The following is a 6,000-nucleotide window of genomic DNA, read 5'->3' as shown; positions in this document are numbered from 1 at the left end:
TTTGTCCTCTGGGGGGAAGTTTAAATACCATGTGGGAGTAGTCTTGAGCATATCTGGGGAGGGCTCATGAGTTGGTGGGCTTTCTTGGAGGTGGAGTCTGTACTGAGGCAACTCCCAGGGGAGGGGGCTTGGAGTGGAACTTCCACCTGAACATTCCAGACTTTCTGGATATATTTATGGATGCCAGTGGCTGTGGTGTGGCTTCCATCCAAACTGATGGTCCTCAAACTTTTCAGAGATCTGCTAAATATACCATTTAAAATGTTTAATAAAAGAGCTTCCTGAAAAGTTTCCGCACCCCAGTAATTCTCTCTGTCAATGCAATAATCCAAATAAAACCAAATCAAACTGAATTAGAAAAAGCCCAGGTTTAATGGATACAAATGCTCCTGGATGGCTTTCCAGTTCCCCAGAGAAGAGACCGAAAAGGAAGATCAGAAAATGTGATTTCTCTGGGGGCAGTTTAAATACCCTGTGGGAAAGGTCTTGAGCATCTCTGGGGAGGGGTCATCTTTTGGTGGGCTTTCTCAGGGATGAGTCTGGACTGAGGCAGCCCCAGGGTACAGGGCCTGGAGAGGAGCTTCCATTCAAACATTCCAGACTCTTTGGATATATAAATGCCAGGGCCTGGGGTGAAGCTGCCATCTAAACATTCCTAATTCTTTGGATATATGGTTGCCAGAGGCTGGGATAAAGTTTCCACCCAAACACTCCACATTATAGACAGAAATGCCAGCTCCTAGAAGAAACCCTAAGGTCTCCAAGGAAGATAGATGGGGCACGATGATACTACCTGAATTGTGGAAATACTAGCCACTGGGTGAAACTTCTCTATGCCTTGACTGCTGCCAGGACTCTGCCAAGCTGTGAACACTGTTGGGTTATTGCCATATTCTGCCTGGACAAAGTAAGGTCGGTTCTCCCAAGCTCCTTCTTCACAGGAAATCTCCCAGGCCTGGGCTTGGGTGCTGAAGGCCAATACTGCGCTGTATGACAGCTTGAGATTAGATGCAGTCCTGTATGACAGTTGAAGACCTACAACCACTGTCTGCAATAAGTCATTGATGCCATAGGAACCTAGGGAAACGATCTAGGTAGTAAATAAATCTCTGTTGTTCTTAACTGATACATTGGCCATGTGGATTAAGCATCTTGCTATAGTTTATCTTTCTCAGATCTCTGATGATTTTGACTGAGTAACAGCAGCAAGCTTATCAGCTCCCCCAGCAAGGCTACAGCTGCCTTTACTTCAAACAGGAAAATTAGGCCTCAGGGCTCACTTTTGACCTAGAACTACTAGACCTCCAGCTGAGGAAAGCAAACTGTTTACCTTGCTCTGAAATACTCTGAAAGGCATAAACTCACAGATGCTTTTAACCCAAAATACTTTCTGGATCTCTAAGCTTTTACTACGACTCAAAAGTGTGATTCTACTGCTTTTTCTACAATGTGGATTTCAGTACAGATTACAAACAGTGGTAATGCTAACATACCCAAAACTTTTATCTCTTTTTACAAACTTAAATTCATGTAAGCTTCAGGGAGTTGACTTGAATCTACCTCTTACAGGCAAATAGACTCCAGATAAGTACTCCTAAATTTCTCAATGTACACCCAGTGTAATGATAGTTGTGTCCCTTTTTTATGAAAAGTTTTTAATAATTAAATATTTAAATATCACATTCCCCAGACCTCTGAGCAGTTGAGGGCTGTTTGTTAGGTATAACTACAGTATAGAATCTGCCTAGAGAGCTGGATCTGAACTTGACCACATTGGCTCTTAACAGGTAAGATTTACACTCGTAAAAAGGCAGAAAGAAGAAAAAACTGCTTGTAATAGAAGGTTAATGGCAGAACTGAAAATAGTAGAGAACAGCTTAATATATCTTAAGTGAGGGTTGGATTAAATATAAAGTATTTTTCTAAGAGACTTAAAAGTACATACCAGTTTAAAACATGAGACTTATTGTTTTTGTAGTCTGAAATGAGATGTAATGAACAATTATAGCATTAAGCATAGGTGCATTTAAGTTACATGTATGATCACACACAGAGAGAGTGAACAGGAATTGGACAAAGTGGATGCTCTTGGTGGGCTCTACCAAAGGCACACCAGTGAGCAAAACATACATGTAACAGAGTCAACAAGAGGAATTTAGTGAAAACCGGGGGACAAAGCAGGGTATACTTTAGTAAAGATGGGAGAACTTGGTCACCTGACCTGGCTGTCAGTTAAGATGGCAGTAAGGTCACTCATGCAATAAAGTTAACACTGGGGAGCCAGGCAGGTAATACCTCAGTAAAGATGGCAGAACTTGGTCATTTGACCTGGCTCTCAGCCAAGATGGTGGCGAAGTCAGGTGACCCCAGTAAAATGGCAGCAGCCACATGTTGTATAGAAAAGCCACTCAGTTAAGATGATGGTGAAATCACTTGACCTCAGTGAAGATGGTGGTGAGGTCATATGACCTCAGTCAAAATGGCAGCAGTCACATGTTGTATGAAAAAAGTCACAATTTTTGAGCTGTAGGGGTTTTAAGCTTAATAATAAGAGAGATCTAGAGGCATGATCCACCCTGTCGCTGAGCCACCATGCCACAAGTTACCATGCCACAAGCCGCAGCTGGGAGCAAAAGGCTGGGATTGAAAAGAGCTGGGGGACAGACATGGATGGTTGCTATTCACAGCTGATATTGTGAAAATCCGTGAAAGGGCGACACCACAAGGCCTATAACGGGGACGACTCCCCGTATAGGTGGGGTGCAAATCGGCACGAACACCCAGGACCCATGAGCCAGGCATCCTCTGACTCTGGGTGAAGTGCTGACTCTGAGTGGAGTGGCCTGGCTGGATTCAGTCGGGGTGACTCAGAAGCCAGAGAGGCCAGAGGCCACTCTGAGGGGTCTTTTATGGCAAGGGAACAAAAGGAAAAGAAAATAAATGATAAAAAAGAGTGAGAAAGAAGGATCTGAGGGACCCTGGGTGTCAAGGGTGGATTGGCCCCGGGCCATTCCAAACACAATTTAAGCTGAGGGATGCAACCGTAGCAGAATGGGGGAGACTCACTGATTGAAGCCTGGAAGCCAGTGGTGGGAGTAGGAAAAAAACCCTGGTTCAGGATCCCAATCTCTGAAGAGGAACTGGAGTGGAAGAGCCTATCTGAGTCACGGCACCAAAATGTAATGGAAAAATTAAAAATGCTGCAGGATCCCCAGCGGCAGCAGGCAGCAGAAATGTTGTAGGTCCCCAAGTGGTGGTAGCAGGCCATGTGGTAGCAGGCAGTGGGCCCTGAAAGCAGCCAGTCCCAGGCAGAAATGGCTGCCCGTCCCTGAGTGGTGACTGATCCCAGGCAGGGAGACACGTGGCAGGTGGGCAAGAGACAGAGACATGGATAGATACGACATGCAGAGTGAGGTTGAATATTTATTCAGAGGGTTCTGAAGGGGAAGGGAGAAGGAGAGAAGGGGGAGTGAGAGAGAAAGGGAGGGAGAGAAAGGAGAATAAAAGAGAGAGATAGAGAAGGGGGAAGCAGAGAAGTGGGGAGAGAGGCAGAAGAGAAGCTGCCTCTCTGAGAGGAAGATGGAAAAGAGAGAGCAAGCTCAAGCCGGAAGCTGAAAATCAGCCTGCTTCAGCAGATGGGGGAGGGAGTGGGCGTGGCTTGTCTCTTAAAGAGACACAACAATCATTACACCCAGGATAAAAAATTTCCTCCGAATTCCTTAACTTTACCTTCTATCATATATGTAAGACATATATGTATATATGTATGTATATATACATATATATGTATATATGTATGTGTGTATGTTATGTGTGTTATATGTGTGTGTGTGTGTATATGTTACATATGTGCTGTGTGTATGTTCCAGAAGATTTCCAAACTCTGAAAGACCTTAAACTGCTCCAAACTCACCAAGCCTAGATGCTTCGGGTAGAATTCCAATCAGCCTGAACCTCTACATCCTAGAACTCCAGAGTTGCTAGCTGCAAGTGATCCATCCTCACAGACTGTTCCAACCTGGCCTGCACTTACCTAGCCCCATACAGTCCTACAGAGCCTGGACAGCAAGTGGAAGAGCCTGTGCTCCTCTTTTTCTCTATTCCTGGCCTTGACCTGCATTCCAGCTTTCTTGGGGTCACAACATTGACACCACAATGTCACCAGGAAGTAGTCATAGAAAAGATTGTGTCAACCCTTAGCATTTATTATCAACACAAAGACTGAGATGTTAGGTCTCTGTTGGGGGCCAGCCTCGACAAAAATACTCTTTCCAGAGTGGAGGTGCAGGAATTTAGAAATATAATAAAAAATACAAAGACACAAACAAAAAAATAAAATGCAGACACATATAGGATAGTGTTTAATTTCCAACTGGTTAATATACTCCTGACCCTAAAAAATGTAAGCATAAAACAAAAGACTGTATTAACATACAAATTGAAAGTCACGGCTACATTCATCACTCATGCCCTAGACTCACATCCTAGATCAAACACTCTGTAGGCAAACCACTCCCTGGATGGAATCCCAAGTTATTTCCATAAAGGGAACTAGAACTTAGTTGGATCCTAAGACTTTTGTTTTAGGTAGGAACCAACTACTTCCCTATTTCAGGAGCACAAGGTCTGGCAACTAGCCACACCTGTTGACAATAGCCTTGTGAGAGCAGAACTCTGATTTACAACTGGGTGGGACCTCTTTTGAGTAAAAAGCACAATAACCCTGAATGAACTAAAAACAAGTTCCAAACTCTCTGATCTTTGGCTTCTTTGGGCTTCCACAAGTCTCAAATCTGGAACGAATGGTTAAGGTGCCTATTTAACATATCAAAGTGGACCTGGCCACCAGGCTTTCCTAGCATCCCTCAGTCCTACCTATTACAGGGTATGGGAGGCATACCCTGCCCCCTTCTCTGAACTCTCCAACCTAGGGCTAAGCTTCCCTTCCCCAAGTCTCTGATCTCTATATAACTAAGCCATTTGGTTGTCCTGGGCTTTTTACCTTTTTCTTTCTTGATTGCTGCACTACCCTTCCCCATCCTTTCATATGGCCTTGCTCAGGGTCATGTTCACTCTGAACTCTCCCAGATGTCTCTGCCTCTGGCTATGCTCTCTCTCACATCCACTATAAACTTTCTTCTCCACTATACCTAGGAGTAGTCATGTCCTCCATTTTATTTCTTTTTTATTCATTCCTTAAGTACTGCTCCTAACTTTCTAACAGTCTTGGTAATACAATCTTTACTAAAGAACAGTGAGTAATATGCCTCATTAATCATAACTTATAATAAAAATAATACTATAATATTCACTCAAGAATGAGATTCTGAACATATCACTGTCCTGGCAGGATTAATTAATTCTGGTTATCAAGGGGAACTAGGGATGTAGGTACACATTAAAACCGAAAAGGACCAAGAGAGAAACCCAAAAAATTACTGAGGTGCCTGTAATGGTCTGCTCTTTCCCTTTAATAGACAAGCCCCACCCACTCCCTCCCCTTCCCCCTCTTTGTTTCTCTCTCTCTCTCTCTCTCTCTCTCTCTTTCTCTCTTTCTCTCTCTCTGCCTCTCTTTCTCTCTGCTCTTCTCTCTTCTCCCCTTCCCTTCCATAACCCACTAGATAAATATCCAACCTCACTTTGCATGGTGTGCCTATCCATCTTGGTCTCTTACCCATCACATGACTTCCTCCCTGGGACTGGGATGCCTTTGTGGCCTGTTGTGGTCTCAGGACCCACTGCCTGCTGTCTGCTGCTGCTCAGGGACCTGCTGCTGCGCCCCTCAGGGAACCTGCAGCCTTTTAATTTTACTATAACAATGTCTCCTTTTCTTGATTGCCAAACAGCCATAATCAATGAAAAATCTGTATCAAAAATAGAGCTGTGAGACTATAAAGACCTCAGATCTCACAGACTGAATTGTTTCCCTATATAAAACAAAACATATCCAATCAAGATGCTCCAGAGTACAAAAATAAATATGAAACTACTTATGAAATA

Source organism: Myodes glareolus, chromosome X (genome assembly GCF_982192425.1).
Source record: "Myodes glareolus chromosome X, mMyoGla1.1, whole genome shotgun sequence".
Lineage (NCBI taxonomy): Eukaryota > Metazoa > Chordata > Mammalia > Rodentia > Cricetidae > Myodes > Myodes glareolus.
This window is presented reverse-complemented; position numbering follows the sequence as displayed.